The 20,884-nt window shown below is 45.8% G+C and overlaps 1 pseudogene; it reads left to right on the forward strand.

Moving 5' to 3' along the window:
* Positions 1-1,363: 1,363 nt before the first annotated feature.
* On the forward strand, positions 1,364-2,659 carry LOC141570019 (thiol S-methyltransferase TMT1A pseudogene; annotated as a pseudogene).
* Positions 2,660-20,884: the final 18,225 nt, after the last annotated feature.

The raw sequence follows: 20,884 nt of genomic DNA on the forward strand, positions 1-20,884 counted from the left end.
AATCCTTTATATACCGATTGAGTTTTTACCTTTATATGTTGATTGCAGAAATCACTGTAATTTTTTGTAAGTCCTACAAGGTTCATGCCATCCAGCCGTACCGTGTCTACCCCTACCTCTGTAGCTGGTCCCTGCTGGCTCCACTCCCTCATGCTCACCAGGGACGCTGGCACCTGGTTCCTCGTGCTCCTCTCCACCCCGGCACCCTCATTCTCCATATTGATGACCCACCCAGCATCTTAGCCTGATCGCTCCTTAGCTCCTCAATTCCAGTGATTTTCACTTCTTTCCTTTTTCTCTTGTCTCTGCCCGTGGCCACGCTCTAGACCCTAAACTGCTCCATCTCTGAACTCTTAAACTCTGATCTCACACTACAGGACTATCGGCCACCCTCTCACTCTCGGCAGATGTGTCCTTCAGCCACACCAGCAGCCCCGTTCTCCCCACCGGCCACCCTCCTTCAGACACACACGACTCTGAACTTCTCTGCTTGAGCTCTACGCTGCAGAGCAGCAGTGAAGAAAACCATCTCCTGTCAATCTGGTGTCACCACCAACTCAGAGTCCCCAAGCTCAGCTGCATCCTCTTTGCTACCGGGCACTTCTCTCTGCCTTTGCTCAGCTACCTCTCCCCGTCCCCCTGGTTGCTACTGCAAAGCTTCTCTCCTCTCCTTTTACCCCCCACCCTACACCCTGCACCCTCACTCTCACCAGAGTATCAGAGCATTCTTCTTCACTAAGAACATCAAGGCCCTCTGGTGAAAACCCCCTTACCTTCCTTCTCCCACCCAGACTTACCTCTCCACCCCCCCTTTCCCCCTCCCTCCCGGCTCTGAGGATAGGCTGTCTCTCCACCCATGCCCTGAACACCAGCCTCTCTCACCCCCTCAGATTTAATATTCCATTCCGTTCATCGGTTACCACTTCCTAGTACTGTCACCCCCCCCTTGCTCCCCTCCCTCTGACTGCCTTCTCACTTGTCTGCATGCACTTTCTTTGGAGCTGTGGGGACAGAAGCCAGATGTCAGCAAGTTGAGGTCTGAATATAGTGAGGCTGTGGAAACAGGGAGTGCCAACGATGATTTCTCATGAAGTTTGGCAGTTAGGGCAAGTGAGATGGGAAGTCAGCTTGAATGGAAAGCAAGCCAAAGGAAAGGATTATTGTAGGAAAAAGAGATAAGAGCATGAGGCTTGGCAAAGGAAAAGGAGACGGACCAACAGGGAGTGATGTTAAATATGGGGAAGGGGGACTAATTAATGGAACAAGGAGAGGGGAAAAGGGGGGTTGGGGTAGGAGTCCAGGTGAGGCTAGCCTTGGTGCAGAGGAGAAAAGCCTCTATGTCTATGGCAGGAAAGAGCTAAGCATGCACAAGGATATTCAAAGGTGGGCGGAAGAGGTTAGTTCAGAGAAGGTTCTACAGACTCTATGAGAATGCCATTTCTGTTTCCAGGGTGATAAAAACGTTTTGTGGGGCTGTTCTGAGCGAATGCTCTACACCCTGCGCATTCTCCGGTCTCCCTCCACCTGCATGGCAGTAACTCTCCCTAACAGAGATGGGCAGTCTCCGGGAAACCATGCAGCACCAGGGTGGAAGGTGTGAACTCTGGTTTGACCCCGGCTGCTGCTTCCCAGCCACACAACCTTGTAGCTAACCTCTGTGTGACTCAGTTTCTTCTTCTGTAAAATGGGGAATTAATAGTGTCTGTCTTGTGGGGTCTTTTAAGTATTGAAGGAGGTAATGTTATAAAATGTACTTAAAGACTCAGGAAGTGGGAGTTGTTTCTGTTGTTGAAGCCGTAACTGTGGCAGCTGAGCACTGGGACGTCTGCTACGCTCATGGTGGTTCTTATCCTCTCCATGCTGGGAAGAGCCTAAGGAGATTGGGGTTCGAGATATCATCTCCCTCCTATTTGTCCCTCCTTTGATGACTCTATGCTCCTGGGGGGCCTGCAGGGGCCTACATCACCCACGGTGGTGTCTCCACCCCACCCCACTCCTATCCCCCACCCCGGTGGTTCTGAGCTCTCTTTCCTGCTCACTGGGAATCTTCACTGAGCTTCTCTTCCTGGCCATCGGCGTCCTGGCCTTTCCCATGCGCCTGCTGAACTTTCTGGGCTTGTGGGGCTGGATATGTAAAAAATGTTTCCCCCACTTCTTGGTGAGATTCAGTGAGACGTACAATAAACAGATGGCAAGCCAGAAGCGGGGGCTTTTCAGCAACCTGCAGGCGTTCCAGGGCCCCTCCGGAAAGCTCTCCCTGCTGGAGGTGGGCTGTGGCACCAGCACCAACTTCAAGTTCTATCCTCCTGGATGCAGGGTGACCTGTATTGACCCCAACCCCAACTTTGAGAAGTTCTTGATCAAGAGCCTTGCGGAGAACCGTCACCTGCAGTTTGAGCGCTTCTTGGTGGCTGCCGGGGAGAATATGCGCCCGGTGGCCAGTGGCTCCATGGATGTGGTGGTCTGCACCCTGGTGCTGTGCTCCGTGGAGAGTCAGGAGCAGATCCTGCGGGAGGTGTGCAGAGTGCTGAGGCCGGTGAGTGATGGGCGTGAGGAGGAGAGGTGGGAGAGACCACCCGTCACTGGATACCTGTGGTCTTCAGACACAGCTCCCAGTAAAGCTGACCTTAGGCAAGTCATGTGACTCATTCCTTTATTCATTATTCATAAAACAAACATTTGGAGAATGTTGACTAAGTGCAGCAACACAGTGTTTCTGGGATGAGAAATCAGCCTCAGAGAGGCTAGCTGACTTGCACAAAGGCACGTAGCTCACAAAAGGGGCAGAGACACAACTGAAATATGGATGCCTTCATTTCCAGGTTAAGAAGATCTAGGCCAGAGGTCTTCTCACCATGCCACTGCTCCGGTGGCTTCCAACCTGCTGTCTTCTGAAAAGCCCATCACAGAGTCTAATTTTCTAAAGATGAGAACAGTGCATCCCTGGGACATGTCAGAACATCCCTCTTCTCAACAAATGAGAACTTGTAAGTACACAGATAGCCATCTTTATTTATGGCATATGTTTTTCAGTTTTTACTTTGGGGCCTCAGGAGTTAGCCACATACCTTTCTCCAGCCCTTTTCTCCAGTAACAGTCATTATTCATTGTTTGTAGTGTGTAGGGGTGGGGGTGGGAGGGGGGAAGAATGGAAGAAAACAGTTTCTCCAAAGACATTGCAGGTGCATCTTTGAACATGGTTGACTTTTCAGTGTTTCTTATTTCATTGTCTTTAACTATAAAGGCAATTAATCACTGCATCCTAATTGTCAAAAAGAAATCAAAAATTAAAGAACAAAGCAGGAAAGAAATGAAAGTTCTCCCTTCCCTTCCCTAAATCCAACTCTCTTTCCAGTTTTTTTTGTTGTTGTTTTTAATTCATGTTTCCATTCCCTGGTATTTGGAAGTGTTTCTATCCATCCCAAGTTTACTAATAGTTACTTTCACAATTCAAGTTATATTTAAGCCCATAGTTCATTATCAACATACCAAAAGTATATGGTTACATGACTACCCCTCAACTCATCACAGATCTATAGCACTTTTATTTTTCCATCCTCATCCCCTCTTTCCTCTTAACTCCATCAGTCTCTGCGTCCCATATCCTGGGTTTGGTTGAAAGAATTGGTAATTTTAGTTTCAACCTATTACTGAGGATTTCCCCCCTTGTCTTCTATTTCAAAAATCCTTTCTAATGTAAAGCATAGTTTTAAAGTCAGTTTATTATCGTCCATTTATTTACTATAAATTTTCTAGATTATCACTCTCCACTGTTTCTTATGCTCTTTGTCTTCCCCTATCTTGAGGTGTTTTTGTTTTTATTTTTCAAATTTAATTTTTATTTGTCTAAACTACCTTCTTGAATATTTCCCTGAGAAATCGTACGTGGAGGTACTCTCGCAGATCTGAAAATGTCTGTCTTCTACCCTCACCCTTAATGATATTTTGGCCAAGATTCTTGGATCTGAGTCCTTTTCCCCAGAAGCTGTGAGTGTTGTTCCGTGGTCCTGGGGCTTTCCAAATTGCAGATGACACCTCCAGATCCAGCCTGATTATCTTTCCCTTTCAGGTAACTTGCTTTTGTTGTTGGTTATTTTTATGTCTGCAAGTTTTTAGGGTTTTCACTTGTTTTTTTCTTTGAAGTTCTGAAATCTCATCAGGTATGTATCTTGTTTTTATTAGTAATCTTGCTAGGCAGTCAAGGAATCCTTTTTATGTTAATACTCAAGTTCTTTAGCTCAGAGAAGTTTTTTATCATTTATTTCTTTATTGGTTCTCTTCTATTTGTTCTTCTGGAACAACTATTATTTAGATATAAGATCTCCTAGCTTTGGCATCCTTAATCTTATCTTTTCACTCATAATTTCTATTTCTTTATACTTTTGTTTTGTGTCACAAAGTAGTTGCTCCATTTGATCTGCTGGATGACTTCCTGTATCAACCAGCAGTATTTACTCTACTGTTCATTTCCAATATTGAATTTTAAACCTACGATTTTTTAAATGGCCAAAGCATTTTTCTTATTCCCAGATCATTCCTTAGCAATATGTTTTTGAATCCCCATGGAAGTATTTTTTTACTGGACATTGTTTTTGAGGTCTATCTCATCTTTTCCATTAAATTTTCCTGGTAGGAGGCACTTCTTCTGATTGTTCAAATTGGTGTCCTTCCTTCAGGCTGGCAGAAAGAGGACTCTCTTTTCTGAAGAATAGAAAGAGCCTCTTGGTTCTTTGACTATTCAGTGTGTGAACAAATAGGGCATTTTTTTCCCCACCTCAGGCAAACAGAGTGGGTCCCCTCTAAGACAGCCATTGTCAGTAGATCTTCAGACCTTTTGCAGAGTAGCCATGGCTGGGTCCTTTCCTTGACCTGAGGTAGTGGATCTACCTATTCAGTTGCCTCAGGGGGTCTTGGCTCTGCTAGACAAACAAGCTTCCCCCAGGCCTTTGATTCCAGAGTTCTAAGAACTCAAAGCTTCTGATGCATCTGCTGTGCGCGCCAACAAGACACCAAACTTTCCCACCCACTCTCATTAGTTGATTAGCTTTTTATCCTATTGGTTGAGTATTCCAGCAGAACAGTGGGAAAAAGAGTCACCATTCTTCACTTCAGCCACCATTTTCCCAATAACCCTAGATATAGATAGATGGATGGAGAGAGAGAGAGAGAGAGAGAGAGAGAGAGAGAGAGAGAGAGAGAGAGAGAGAGATTTTTATCTAATTTATACACGCACATGGTTTAAAGAGGCAACCCACAAGCTTATGATGAAAAATAGCAGCTCTAAGCAACACACTTTTGTTCCCCAAAGGCAACCACACTCAAGTTTTAACCTTTTATTTTTTAAATGTATGTACATATCTCTAAACAGCATGTTTATGCTGCTACTTCTTGACTTTTGGGTTTAGCTGTTAATACTGACCTCCCACTGTGGAAAATGAGAATTTACCTCTATCACAAGCACCCCACAGCCACCAGATTTCCCATCTCCCTTCCTTCTGATAGAATTATTTCTTTAATTGATATTAAAGAAATAGCTGTGTCGTATAGTTTATGTCACTTACTTTTTTGAACCATGCAATATACTTCCTTACTTTTTGTTTTTTCAAATGATTGTCTATATATCTATATGTAGACATATACATGTAGACATAGATCCCTACATGTATATGTCTACATGAGAGTCATCCCAGACTCTCCCTCATTTGTCTAAACCTCTCAGTATGGTAAAACATTTTAAATATTCCATCAATGTCATCCCCTGGAGCCATTTTTCCCAGGTTCTCTCCCAAGTTCCCATCTAGACTGGGTGCTCTCTAGGCCTGCTGCATTGCTTTCCTCTTGGAATCTCCTCTTCCCATCATCCAAGGAACTCCCTTCTTTTCTCTTTTGCACTGGACTCCTTGTTTCTTGCATTCTATCTTTTCCTCTTTCTTAGTTACCCCTCGTTTGCGTAGCGCATATGCTGAGGTAGCTTTCTGAGAAAGGTGATGTAAATGCGTTGAGAAAATGCATATCTAAATATTCTTTGTTCTCAAAACTAATTCATAGTTTGCACAGCTGTAGAACTTTGAGTTGGAAAATGTTCTCCCTCGTAATTTTGAAGGTATCACTGTCTTCTAGCTGCCAATGTTACTGCTGAGAAGCCTGAAGCCATTTTGAGTTTAGATTCTTTATGTGAAAACTTCTTTCTCCTCTCTATAAGTCTGTAGAATCTTCTCTGTCCCCAGTGAAATGACTTAATGATATTCGTTGAGGACTTAGTGGGCCATTTCTATCTGCAAACTCATGTCTTTTAGTTTTGAAAATTTTTCTGGATTATTTCTTTGAAATATCCTGTCTTTCTCTTTGAAAATATTAATAAAAGGGAGATTTTTTTCTTTTAGTATTTTCATCTCTCTACTTAGTCTCTGCTTTCTCCAGATTTTTTTCCTGTTTGTTGTCTGAGCTCCGGTTTTTGTGTTGGAGACTCTTCTCAGGTGACTATTGGTCCATGGCTGACTACTCACATTTCCAGGGGTAGCACTAAAGACTAGTTCGGCACGCCACAGGCTTGACTGAGGCCTGTCAGCACTGGACTTATTGTCGCTTGAGCTAGCTAAGCTGTTCACATGGAGAAATCCCATTATCAGCGTTTTGGGCCTTTCCTTTGCAGCTGGTCAGAAAAATCTTCCAAATCTTTCTCTGGAATCTACAAGCCTGGCTTCTAGCATTCCAGAAACAAATGTAAGAGGAGGGCTAGGAGGCTCAGCATTCAAGTTGCAAACTTTCTCTTACTCTTCATCTTTTCAGTAAGGTAAAATGCCCCACGGTGCATTGTTTCAAAGACCCTGTGTTTAACCATTTCCAGAGAATAAAGAATTTGCACTGGACTCCCTGTGTCTTGCATTCTATCTCTTCCTCTTTCTTAGAGGAAGAGGACTTTCTTAGAGTCCTCTGCTGAGTTAGGGAGGGACAGTATCTGGCCATTCCGAATGGGGGAGAGGATTCCAAGGTCCAATGGCTGATTAAATAGACTGCAACCAATCTTCCAGGTTTTTTAAAAATCAACTTTATGAAGGTACAATTTACATACGATCAAATGCATCTGTTTTAAGTATACAGTGGGATCTGTTTTGATAAATGTATACACTCGTAGCCACCACCAAAATAAAGATATGGAACATACCCATTACCCTGAAAGAGTATGTGTACCTTGTGCCTCTTTACAATCAATCCTCACAACCCTAGGCCCCAAGAAAACACTCATCTATTTTTTGTCACTATAGAAGAGATTTGTCTTTTCTAGAATTTCATTTAAATAAAATTATACAGTTAGTGTGCTTCAGTCTGGCTTCTTTTATTCAACGTAATTTTTTTAGATTCATCCATATTGTTGCATGTATCCATTGTCATTTCTTTTTATAACTCAATAACATTCCATTATATGGATATAGCACAATGTTTACCTTTTATAGACATTTGAGTTGTTTTCCATTTTTGGCTATTATGAATACAGCTGATATGAACACTCTTCTACATGTATTTTTGTAGACATGTATTTTCATTTCTCAGTAAATACCTAGAAGTAGAATTGTTGGGTCAGACAGTAAGTGTATGTTTAACTTTATAAGAAACTGCAATGTGGTTTTCCAAAGTAGTTCTGCCATTTTACTTTTCTCCCAGCAATGTATGAACATTCTCGTTGCTCCACCTGCCCACTAACATCTGATATTATCAATAGTTCTAATGGGGCTTTGGTGGATCTCATAGTGGTTTTAATTCAATTTCCCTAATAATTAATCCCATTAAGCATATTTTCATGTGCTTATTGGCCATTTCATATATCTTATTCTGTGATGTGCACATAAAATATTTTACCCATATTTGAAGTGGGCTGATTGTATTCTTATTGATTTGCAAGTGTTCTTTATAGAGTAAATTCTCCATTCAAGTCCATTGTCAAATATATGAATATTTTCTTCCAGTATGGCTTGCCTTTCCACTTTCTTGATGGTGTCTTTTGAAAAGCAAAAGGTTTTATTTTGATGAAATCCAATTTATTTAATTTTTTTTCTTTTATGCCTCAGGATTTTTATGTCTTATCAAATGAATCTCCCTCTACCCCAAGATTGTAAAGATTTTCTCTTTTGTTTCCTTCTAGAAGTTATATAGTGTTACACTGATTTAGCCCTTTCACTAGGGCATGACCCTTCTGGGGTTTCTGCTGAATGCCCCAGGTGTTCATTACGGACTCTCCTCTCCTACTGGTTTTAACTTGAATGAGCTCTGAAAACTGTTCAGCTTACAGCCCCCAGTCATTCTTTGCCTGTCCCCACGGAGTGTCATTCTACACGTATAAGACTCATTATTCAACAATTCCAGGAGAACCCGTGCAGACTTCTGAAGCTCTCTCTGTGCAGCTCCCTTCTTTCTCAAAGCTGGCTTCAGATTTAACTTTCTTGGGTCTAAGTTAGTGTATTAAAAAACCCACAGTTCTCCTCCTGCCTGTCTCCTTTATTACTCACACGGAACACGTCACTTCTCACACCTCTGGTCACCAAATGTGTGGAGTTTATTCCACCCAGGAATTCTGCAACACCAGCTGCTTGTCCTACAATTTAACTCAATTCTGATACTGTCGACCTGGAGATAGCATCAGATCTCACAGGTTAAGGATTCAGTGCCACAGGATTGCCTACCCCCTCACCACAGATGCCAATCTCAAGTCCAAGTTGTCACTTGTGCTTCTGACCAACTGGTTATAAATCTGAGGTTCCCACGAACCTTTCCTTGGGTTCTATTAATTTACTAGAGCGACTCACAGAACTCAAGGAAACATTTATGTTTATCCGTTTATTAAAGGATATTATAAAGGATACAGGTGAACATCCAGATGAAGAGATACATAGGGTAAGGTTAGGAGGGTAGTGAGTACAGGAGCTTCCGTCCCCATGGAGTTGGGATGCATCATCCTCCCTCCGTGAATGTGTTCGACAACCGGGAAGCTCTCTGAACCCCATACTATTGGGATTGTATGGAGGCTTCCTCACATAGGCATGATCAGTTATTAACTCCATTTCCAGCCCCTCTCCTCTCTCTGGGGGATGGAGGGTGGGGCTAAAAATTCCAAGCTTCTAATCATGGCGTGGTCTTTCTGGTAACCAGCCCCCATCCATCAGCCCACCCAGAGTCACCTCAGTAGAACAAGAAATGGTCCTAGTCCTCTTATCAGTTAGGAATTTACAAGGGTTTTAGGAGTTCTGTGCCAGGAACTGGAGGTAGAGACCAATATATGTATTATCTGTTATCTTACAGTTAGTTACAACTTGTTTTACTTTCTAGAATAAAACAACTTTCCAGAAGCATTCTGCAATTATCTCCTTTGCTGTTTTCTTTGTCATATGTACAGTGAATTCTTCTATAACATAACATACACATTTCTGAACAATCACCATACTATGCAAAACCATGCAACAAAACCATAGGGCTTATGGAGAAAAAAAATGGGGCTAAGGACACAGTACTCAAACCTTCATCAATGACACATTAAAAAACGATAGGAACCTAATAAAACCAGTAACACAGTTTTACACATATTATATTGTTAAGAAATACATAATGAAAATGTCTGATCACTGTTGTACAACTGAAACTAATATAATAGTGTATGTCCACTATAACTGAAAAAAAATATTTTTAATTCTTAAAAAGAAAGAAATACATAATGACTACAGTAAAGAAGGCATTATATCTGATAAAAAAAAAAAAAGATAGTTTGCTTGTGGATGTGGGGGTTACAGCTTGTGAGTTATTTTGAGTGGTGGGAAAGGGGTTACCTGAAATCCCACAGAAAGGGGTAACACCGGACGTGGATGGGTGTGCGTAGTGAACTGAGGAGCTGGCAGATTTCCAAGTTGTGTGTGTGTTGTAGTCCTACATGGCTCCGTTAGAATGGATACAGTTTTCTGAATTCATCCATGTTCCTCACAGACAAAGCTGCATAAACACAGATGAGGAGAGCATTGCGCTCAGATTGTTCCACAACATAGCAACGGTGCTGAAAACAATTCTCATTTTCAAGACAACCAATTGTCTGGATTTGTATATAAACAAACAAACAAATTTCACTGCAGTTTTAGTGGGTTTCAGAGGGAGCAGGGTTAAATATGTGCGTTCAATCGGCCATATTTAACTGGAAGCCGTCATTCATTTCTTTACCTGGGTGCCTCCCCCAAGGAGACAGTGGGGTCTTCTGAGATGAGGACTGGTGACTCTATCTTTGTATCCCCACTGTTTGGCACAGCGTCTGACCCTCATTAAGTGCCCCCTAAAGTGTATTGAATAGAGTTGAAATGAATTTAATGCATCAAATAGACAAAACATGTATGTGAATTTATGAAGACAGACTATTTTAAACAGATTTCCATCTCCAGGGGATGCCCTTGACTTCCTGGAATGTACAGCTGCCAAATGTTCTGGCTGGAATTTCTCCAGTCAACAATGCCTCAGCCCAGCCAGACACTTCCTATTTGAGACCTGACAAGCGAGAGCCAGAAAGCTCTGGAAGAGGCTGCTTTCTCTCAGCCAGCTTTGCGGCTCCCACAGGCCCACTGACCAGGGTGCTATCACTTCCTCATATCTCTGTGTACACTGAACTCAAAAGAAAGCATGCAGGCACTGCAAAGGGCTCTGTATCTCAGGGGTTCGAGACCTGCCCTTTGTCAGTCAGGTTGCAATAAGGAGACAATAGTCACACCACTTATTTGCAGAGAGGATTCAATGTAAAGAATTATTAAATAGATATAGAAGTTGTTACCTAGGAAATTGAAAGGGTAAAAGAAGAACCGAACCCTAAGATATCGCGGAACTGACAAGTAGCAGCCATAACTAGGGCTGAGGGAATATAGGGAACAGGTTAGAACTATTAAAACTTAGAAACTGAGATGAGGGGCTCTGAAACACAGAGCTCTGAGGAGAAGGGGCTGTTGGGCTGGTGCTAGTGTCTCTGAGCTCACAGCAAGGCCCTGTGGGCCTTGGACCCAGACCTCTGAGCAGACGGCACAGACTGGCTGGCATGTGGCAGGACCTCTGCATAGAAGGGCACACTGAGGCTGATTCTCCAAGTGTTGGGAAAACTGCCAACTGGATTCAGGGGCTGCTACAGGAAGGCACTGCTGTTGCCAGGCTGAAGACACATAGCTGGGGCAACACTCATCAGAACAGCCAGCTGAAAGGAAGCCCACAGAAAGCAAACACCTTACAGGGTCCCTCTAGCACCTCCTACTGAGCCAGCAGGCAAAGTCCAGTCCAACTCCATACTACAAAGCAGAGTATGTAACTCAGGGTTTGAAGCTAAGACATAAAAACTTAACTGTCACACCTAACAACTAGGAATCCAATCTACCCCACATCACATTTTTCCTGAGCTGACTAACGCAGCCCATTGTCTTGGTATTTGCCCCCACATCACCCCTCAGCCTTTCAGTGCAGGCCTCACCAGCACAGCCCCTAGAACAACCAGATTAGTCATGGGTTGAATTAATTGAGATGTCTTAATGTTGGCTTTCTGGCTGAGCTATACAATAAAAATAACTATATCTTCCATTCCTGCCATCATTCCTAGTACACAGCAAGTACCTCTTAAATGTTTCTTGAGTAAAACATATGTGCTAATTAAATCAAAATACTTGTCTTCCTATTAAAGTATCAGTTATTTTTAAACTAATAAGATGCCAATGCCATTTGAGTGTCGCATTCAAATTAACTCAACCCTTTGGAAAACAATTAGTGAAAAACCATATCCTTTAGAGAGAGAGAGAGAGAGAGAGAGGGAGAGAGAGACCCACACATCCTACAACAGAGGAGCAGTTAAATAAGTTATGAAAGAATCCCTTATTAGTATAATATGCCTGCATTTAAAATTAGAGTTATGGAAATAGTGTTGTATTATGGGAACAATACTTACCTTCAGGGAGCGTGGATAGCAAACCAGACTCTGGAGTCAGAGATACACGGGTTCCAGGCCTAGCTCCACCACTTATTAGAAGTGCGACTTTGGACAGCTTCTCTGAGCTTCCGTTTCTTTATCTCTACTATCAGGAAAATACCTACTTTGCAATGTTACGCTAAGGATTAAATGAGAAAGAGAAAACAATCTATACAGAGCCTGGCACATACTAGGTATTTCATAAGTACTGGGTGTTCTTATTGTTGCCTCATGTAAATGGGCAGGTTGGAAAGGTATAGCAACATTAAAACTATAATTATATTTAAAAGAAAACAGATGCACTGGGGGAGGGGGAACTGAAAAGAAATACACTAAAATACTAAACGAAGGTTGTATTCAAGTGGTGAAATCATGGATGACTTTTTCTCTGGTTTTCAAATATTAATCACGTAGTTTGGTACTGTAATAATGGCAAAACATATGACATTTTATTTTGTTTTAAAGATTTTATTGGGGAAGAGGAACAGGACTTTATTGGGGAACAGTGGGTACTTCCAGGACTTTTTTTTTTTTTTCCAAGTCAAGTTGTTGTCCTTTCAATCTTAGTTGTGGAGGGCGCAGCTCAGTTCCAGGTCCAGTTGCTATTGCTAGTTGCAGGGGGCACAGCCCATCATCCCTTGCGGGAGTTGAACTGGCAACCTTGTGGTTGAGAGCCCACTGGCCCATGTGGGAATCAAACCGGCAGCCTTTGGAGTTAGGAGCATGGAGCTCTAACTGCCTAGGCCACCGGGCCAGCCCACATATGGCATTTTTAAGGACAACTTTTGAGCGAAACTTCCCAAAGATCAGGAAAAATAAACATGTATTGGTCAGTAAAAAGTCCAGAATGTTCCCTTGCCTGCCTACCTATCAGCCTTCCTTCCTGCATAATTCAGTCCCAAAGCTATTAGATGGAGCTAAGGAAAGTAGGCATCCATGCCAAGGCACAGCATGGGGTGGGAGTTGCTTGTCCCAACACAGAAGAGGGCATCTGTGCTGGGACAGTGGCTGCAGTGGAGACTGGTTACACACACTGAGGTGATGGAACCAGAAACCAGAGTGAAGCATGTGGTGTAGGGATTGATGTTGAAGGCATAAGTGGAGTAGACTCACGGCTTTCAGGATAGATGAATAGATAAAACACAGATTTAAATTACGTGTGTATACATATACACATATAGATATACGTATATATATATTCCCTCTCTTCACTGATAATACCTTAGATTCTATAAAATAATCTTAGATTCTATAAAATATTACATTATATTCAATAACTATGTCATATGTTGCTATTAAAAGCCTCATTTTTCCAGGTTGTCCACTACATGAACAGGTTTTAGAATCACTGGTCTTAAAGCTTGAAGGCATCATTCTGTTTCTGGTTTAAGAGTTGGAATATCACTGACAACATTTCAAAAGCTATCAACACATCTAGTGCTGAGATCTTGGTTTCTCAATATCACCCTCCACTAAAAGAAACTAGGTTTCCTTGAAGAAATGGCTAATTCTAGGGCTGGGACAGAGAAATCACAAAATGAGCCAAGACCATCTTGTTCCAGAAAGTCAGGGAGTGCTTAAAGAATGGAGGGGTGTTTCAAATGGACACAGAGACCAGCTTGAAGGGACTCCCCCACTGGCCAAAGCTGGGACAACCCAAGTATCAAAATAAATGATGGGGGCGGGACCTGTGGCTCAGGCGGTTGGAGCTCCGTGCTCCTAACTCTGAAGGCTGCCGGTTCAATTTTCACATGGGCCAGTGGGCTCCCAACCACAAGGTTGCCAGTTCAATTCCTCGAGTCCCGCAATGGTGGGCTCCGCCCCCTGCAACTAAGATTGAACACGGCACCTTGAGCTGAGCTGCCGCTGAGCCCCGGGTTGACTCAGTTGGTTGGAGTGTGTCCTCTCAACCACAAGGTTGCCGGTTCGACTCCCGCATGGGATGGTGGGCTGCGCCCCCTGCAACTAGCAATGGCAACTGGATCTGGAGCTGAGCTGCACCCTCCACAACTAAGACTGAAAGGACAACAACTTGACTTGGAAAAAAGTCCTGGAAGTACACACTGTTCCCCAATAAAGTCCTGTTCCCCTTCCCCAATAAAATCTTTAAAAAATAAAAATAAAAAATAAAATAAATAAATGATGAATAAAATAGGAATCCCTGAGTCTATGTAATACAAATAAATAAATGGATAAGTAAATAAATGTGGAGAAAAGAAAGGGGATTTTCCTATACAGAAGATGCCAACTAATAAAGGTAGAAGTAATAGTGGATGTGGCAACCATCACAGCAATAATTAAGCCAAGAAACATCAGTGATGCTAGAATTAGTGGGAGAAAGTTCAATGAGGATCAGAAATTTACATGGTCTCAAAGTATCTCTCCACAAAGCGCATTTTCATTACAAAGAGGAAAACGTAATTTACTGAAGAGAAACCTGGCAGGACACTCCCTGAAGTCATCAAAGTTGACATCACCAGTGATGGGACAAATGAAAGTCGTGTACTGCCTGACAGGAAGCCGTAGGAAGAACACAGCATCGCTTCTGTGGTTTTCCTGCCAAAAATGTATAACTGGAAACTAATCGTGAGGAAATATCAGACAAACCCAAATTGAGGGACATACTGCGAAACAACTGGCTTCTCATCCTCAAAAGTGTCAAGGTCATGAAAATCGAGACGGAGGCATGGCTCCAAACTAAAGGAGACGAAGAAGACACAACCAAATGCAACAGCACAGGATTCTGAACCAGATCCTTTTGCTACAAAGGACATTATTGAGACAACTGATAAAACTTGAATGGGATCTGGGGATGCGGTGGCAGTCATGTATCAATATTAATCTCCTGATTTTTATGGCTATAATGTGAAAGAGAATGTCCTTGATTGTAGGAAATACACATTAAAGTATTTGGGGGGAAGGGGACATCACATCAGCAATTTACTCTCAAATGGTTCAGGAAAAAAAGTTATTTATACTGTTTTTGCCATTTGTCCATAAGTTAGAAATGATTCAAAGAAAATAAAGTCCAAAAAGTTCATTTCAGCTGTGGCCAAAAGTTCTGACTCTTTATCTCACTGAAAACAAAGGCTGCAGCCAGTTTGGTCAGCCAAACCTGTTCGTCCTGACAGTCAGGGGCAAACTGCCAGGCATGGGCTGGGCAAACAGCTCTCTGTCCAGGGCATCGGACAGAGGCTGGGCCAGGGAGGGCTGGAGTGGCGGCTTGGGCCACGGCTCACAGGGGGAACCTCAGCACTGAGCCCTTAGAAGGAGGTTGGAAGCTTATGAGCTCTGGGGCTCGGGGTAGGAGGAGAAGCAAACCAGGACTCTTTCCACACCCCACTAGCGCCAAGCCTGTCCCATCAGCCCCAAGACTCAGAAAAGGAGGAGCTCAGGGAAGAGAGAGAAGGAAGAGAGGGACAACCTTGATTTCTGGCACTGTCATTTTGTTGATATATAAATATGCATTTAATCCATAAAAAGTCACTGAATTCTGTTGCTCTTGGGCCTCTGTGCCATTTCCCTGGCATTGTGTCCCCAGCAGGAGTGGGCAGAGAGAGCCCTGAGGGTGCAGTAGCCAGTGGAACCAGGAAAGGGCTGCCCCGGAAGCCGGTGTTCCAAGGGCCAGTCAGTGAGGGTTTATGAAGCTTGTTGTTTTTCCACACAGCAAAGCTGCTTCTTCATTTTTTTTTTTTTGTTTTGCATATTTTAACAGGTTTCATGTTTTCCCTGAGATAGTTCTACAAATTCCAGAACGGAAAAAAATAAATTAATATCTGTTGTCACATATCTCCTCTCTGCAGCTGTGAGCTGGTACAAGGCAAGAGCTTTGCAAAGTCAACCTCATGTCACATTTTTCTATCCATTACTTCCCAGTTCCTAATAAATGCTGGTCCACAGCAGGTGCTGTGTGTGTGTGTGTGTGTGTGTGTGTGTGTGTGCGCGTGCGCGCGTTCATTGCCTTTTTCTGCATGTCTGAGTGGCATAGATAAGCTCCATCACCACACCACTTCCCTTCATTTTTCTACCTGCAAAGGCCCTCTGAGCCACCGCATCCTAAAACACATTTGTGTATGTGATGTCTGCAATGGTGTGTTTAGTTATCTGTCCTAGGAAACCAATAAGTTCCTGGCTCCAGAGAAGGAATAGCTCCTCGAAATATAAAGCCAAGTATTGGGGGTATGTGTAATGTGGCTAAAATATTGACCATTACAAGCATCCCCACCTTGGCCCACCCCGCCCATGGGTGCTGTCCATTGTGCTGAAGGTCACAGTTTGCTGCCATGGGAAGGAGAGATGCCCTGCCCAGAGTCAGGGGTGCAGGAGAGAGTTCAAAGTAGGAATTTCCTCATCTCAGATGTTCTCCAAAGCCTGGAGAAAGCCCATTTGGTCCTTCTTGGACACTGTTGGGATCTAGATAAAGAAGACTGGCTCTTGGGAACCAACACTGGGCTCTGGACCTGGCAAGCTAGATTCAGGAGCTCTGATGGAGGTGAGGGAGTCCCCAGGATGAATCCAATCCGAGGGATGGAGGTTTTGCCCCAACGGCTATAAAAGCAATGCCTTCTAAGGCTCCCCTGAGCCCTTTTCAGGCTAGTCTATCTGAAAAGCATCTAGATATCAATCACAGAGGCCTTGTCAACAATACCTTGTCAACAGTAACCCGCAGACCTGGGGTTTCCCAGCTCCTGAGATCCAGTTACTGGCTACAGTTATCAGGTATCTTGATGAGGTGGCATGTCTGCACCTGCCTTGGTCCAGCATCTGACACCAGTGTGACCTCCCTCCTCCCTGACCTGGGCCTGACTTATACTTCCCGAACGGAACCTGAAGATTCCTGCTGCTCAGAAGTAGCTGACTTATAGTTGGTCTAGGGGTAGCTATGGAAGGGGCTCAGGGCAGCTCAAAGCTCTCAGGAAAGAGACACCCATCACTTCCTGAGCACCTATTATGTGCCAGGCACCAGGCACACTGACACATTTCATTGGTATAATGACCTTGTGGGGGATTTCTGCTCTTTTCTAGAAAGCAGGAAAGTGAAGTTCAGAAAGAATCATGCAGAGGTGAATTCAAAGGCCAATCTCCCAGCACTAAGTACAGCTACCCACTTACCCTTGGGGACCTTCATTGGGCCAGACAGTGCCACCCCTGGAAATCACCATTTTTTCATTCATTCCACCAGCCAGTGTTTACCAAGGGCTTCCTGCCCTCTGCTTTGTGGCTGCTCAGTCCTGGAGGGCAGCCTGCAGGAAGCCCACTCAGCTCTCCTGGAGGAGCCAGGCCTAGCTGGAAATGGGGTACCTGGACCCCAGGTCCACCAAGGCAGAGGCAAGTGTCCCACTGCCTGCTGGCATGTTGCCTCAGTGGCCAGGAAGGAGGGTCTCTGGTTGGGACTGGGGCATCTGTTGGGCAGTGTGCCCTGCACTCAGCAGGAGCTTCCGGGCAAGGGATGTGCACATCTCCCCTGGCCATGGCCAGCAGTGGGTGGGTAGGTGGGGGAGGCAGCCTCCTTTCATTCCTGTGGCTTCAGGTGCCTGGCTGATGTCAGACCTGAGCAATGTGTGGGACTCACTGTGTCTGAGGCCCGATTGGGGGCTGAGACATTTCTTTAAAAGCTTATCAATCACTAACTACTTCCACTTTGAGCCCATCCCCATCTCTGGCCTAGAAGAACGCATCTCCACACATGCACAAAGACAGCTTCCCCTAGGCCCTCTGCACTACTCATGCATGTCAATGGCGCTGCTGACCCAAATGGTCACCCTCCTGGGGCTCTACCTATTCCCTACTTCAGTGAAAACACAGACGTACACAGCCAGTGAAAGCAGCCCGTGCACACACTACAGCCCCTCACTCCCTCACACACACAGCCACATGTCTTCATGCTATTGCCATGCTCACTGGTGTCCCCAGGCGCAGATGAGCTCCTACTTAGCAGAGCCTCACGCTCCTCCAGATATCCACAGAAACATGTGACTTTCCACTATCACATGTGCTTTCGTGTGTACACACAGTATACAAAGTGCTTACGCACGGCCAAAAATCTGCAGAGCCCACATGCCATTCACACACTCATGTGCATTCTACACTCACACAGACACACCTGACAGGATGTACACACTCAAATCACACATCCACACCAGACACACACGTGCATGCATGCATGACATACGATGCCCGAGTGTCCACACGCCATTCACATACTCATGTGCACTCCTAAACCAGTGGGACCTTCAGGGTGCCTGGGGAGAGGATACGAGCAGGAAGTGGAGTCCTGGAGGCAGGAAGCTGCAATCCCCAGCCTCACCTCCAGGGGCCGCTGCCCAGTCTGCAGACCCAGCGCCGGGCCTCCAGCTGAGGCCCAGTCAGTCTTCGGGAGGAGAGAGACAACGTGCAGATAAGGCAGCCCCAACTCCCTGCAATGTGTAGGATTGATTTCTTGCTCCAAGAGGGGAGAAGGGGCCGCTTGAACTCAAGGAGGAGTCTGAGTGGGGGCAAGTGAGTGAAAGAGAACCGGGGAGGAAAGATAAGGAAGTACCAGAGGAAAACAGGGGAGCTGGGGAAGGACTGGAGGGAAGAAGGAGAAGAGAGAAATGGAGGGAGATGAATGGGCTAGTGCCAGAGAGGGAAGGGAAACTATAGAGGGGAGGAGGGAAGGGAGGGGAGTGAGAGAGAGGAGGAGGAAGAAGAGAAAGGGGGTGCCTTTTCTGGAAGCAGGAGCAAGGTTGGGAGGGAGGCTTTCCTTTCCCCTCTCCTGGGCTGACTGGACCACTGTGTCCCCATGGGCAGCAATCCCCTGGGGGATGTGCTCTGCCTCAGCACCACGAGGACAGCGTCCAACAAAACTCAAGTGGCAGGTGCCCGGGAGTAGGGGACCTCTGGGGTACGAGCATCAAGCATCGTTTGACCCTACTCACTAGGCTCGTGGGCCCATTCAGGGCTCTATGGACTCAGACAGTGAGCTGTAAAATGCAAAGATGTGGAGACTTTCAGAGCTAGGCGAGGCTAGGGTTTCCCCCCCCCCCCCCCCCCGCCTTGTGGCTAAGCTGTCACACACCCTGCCTATCCTCTCAGCCCTGGGGGCCTGGTCCCACTGTCACAGGATTGGGCAGTGAACCTGGGGACCTAGAAGGTTCTGAAGGAGAAGCTCAAATTACAGAGGCGATGAGGGAGCCTTGGCCCACGACCTTGTCCAGCAGCTCTTCACCCTGAACACACTCCCAGAACCACATCCCTCCAGCCCCTCCCAGAGCACCCCCAGAACTTGGTCATTGTACCCAGAGCCCACCGTGGGCTGTTCTGTGGCCAGTGGGAACCTGTTGAGCCACAGACTCTGCCTCTCCCGGTTTCTGTGTCCCAGAACTCAGGCCCAGATGGAGGAATACTGACTGTCCCTTAATCGGACACTCCAAGTGGCAGAGAGAATGGCATTGTGCTCCCCATTTTTCCGATGGGATCACTGAGGTTTTGAGAGGCAGCATGTCTTGCCTGGAGGCCTCTGGAGGAGACCAATCTTTGAGGCCTAAAGGGAGGAGGTGGCAGAGCTGAGGCCAGGGTCAGGCCCCTGGCCTGCTCTCCCTCCAGCCCTGCCCTCTGCCTCAGCCTGACCCCTCCAGCAGAGCCCTGACCCAGCCTACCCTGTACCCCACCCACACACCTGCCTGGGCTCCAAACACCCTCCCAATGGAGTCCCGCCCCTCCCACCTGGGCAGGCCCACATCAACTCCAGACCACACACTCACTCTACAATCATCCCACCCCCTCTCCCTCCCCAGGGGCACACCACCCTCCTCAGCACTCCCTCCCCACAAAACCTGGAGAAGACCACCCCGTCCTTCCCCATTCCCACAGCACTGCAGCCCCACCTCTGATCATGTCTCTCCCCTACCTAGAACCTTTCAATGGCCCCTACCTCCCCCTGAAACATAGTGCACACTCCTCAGTGTGGCATTCAACACCCGTTTGAACTTTTCTGGCCTTATCTATGCCCACTCCCCTCCCCCACACACCCAATGCCTTCCAACCACACAACTGCTTTCTTGTCCTGCAGGCCCCCACACAGGGGGGTAGAATGCAGCCTTCAGAGCTCCCATAACCCCCTGTGCTTCCCCCTCCAAATGCCTGTCTGAGTCCCCTCTATGCGGGCAGGACCCAGTCAATCTTCGCCACATGATTACCCATCACCCGACATACTGCTCAGCTCCTAGCAGGCGTTTTATAAATACTGTCTAGTAATGATTCGACTCTCTAACTATTTCACTGAGGGTGTGTCTGGCTCCCCGTCCACCTGGGTGGGCCAAGGAAACACTCAGTGAGGGGTCAGGCGGCTGGAGCTCAGTTTCCCCTGAGCCCTCACTCCCATGTGCCCTCTCTGGGAACTGCACCTGCCCCTCTGCATGGGTTCACAAGTGCAGCAGGCCCACAGCAGTACCTGAGCTCCCAAGGACTCTCCCTGGGAGAGGTGGCTTGACAGCCCAGCTAGGAAGTTGGGGGCACACCTTGTGACACAGCGCTCCTTGCATACCTTAATATCCTCAGACACTGTAAGATCCGCGGTTGGCCAAGAGGGCCTAGACACCCTCCCACTGCCTGCCTGCAGGTCTGCAGAGCCACCCAGAGGCCCCAAAGGGTGACATCACCCTCTTCTCGACAGCTTTCCCAGCTCCTTCACTTCCTGGAATAGCTAGAACAGGGAGAAGATGCGTGTGGGCCCTGCCCTTGGAAAGTCACCAAGCTGGAAAGTGAGGAATGAGCCTGTCACTCAAGGCCCAGACAGATCCAGAGACAAAGCCAAGGCAGGAGGCTGGTAGACATGTACTCTTGAATGACAATAGCAACGCAGTAATAATGGCTGCCCCTCGTTAAACACTTACTAAGTACAAGACTCCAAGCTAAGCAATTTATAGATGTTTTCTCATT

The sequence above is a fragment of the Rhinolophus sinicus genome, linkage group LG02 (genome assembly GCF_036562045.2).
Source record: "Rhinolophus sinicus isolate RSC01 linkage group LG02, ASM3656204v1, whole genome shotgun sequence".
Taxonomy (NCBI): domain Eukaryota; kingdom Metazoa; phylum Chordata; class Mammalia; order Chiroptera; family Rhinolophidae; genus Rhinolophus; species Rhinolophus sinicus.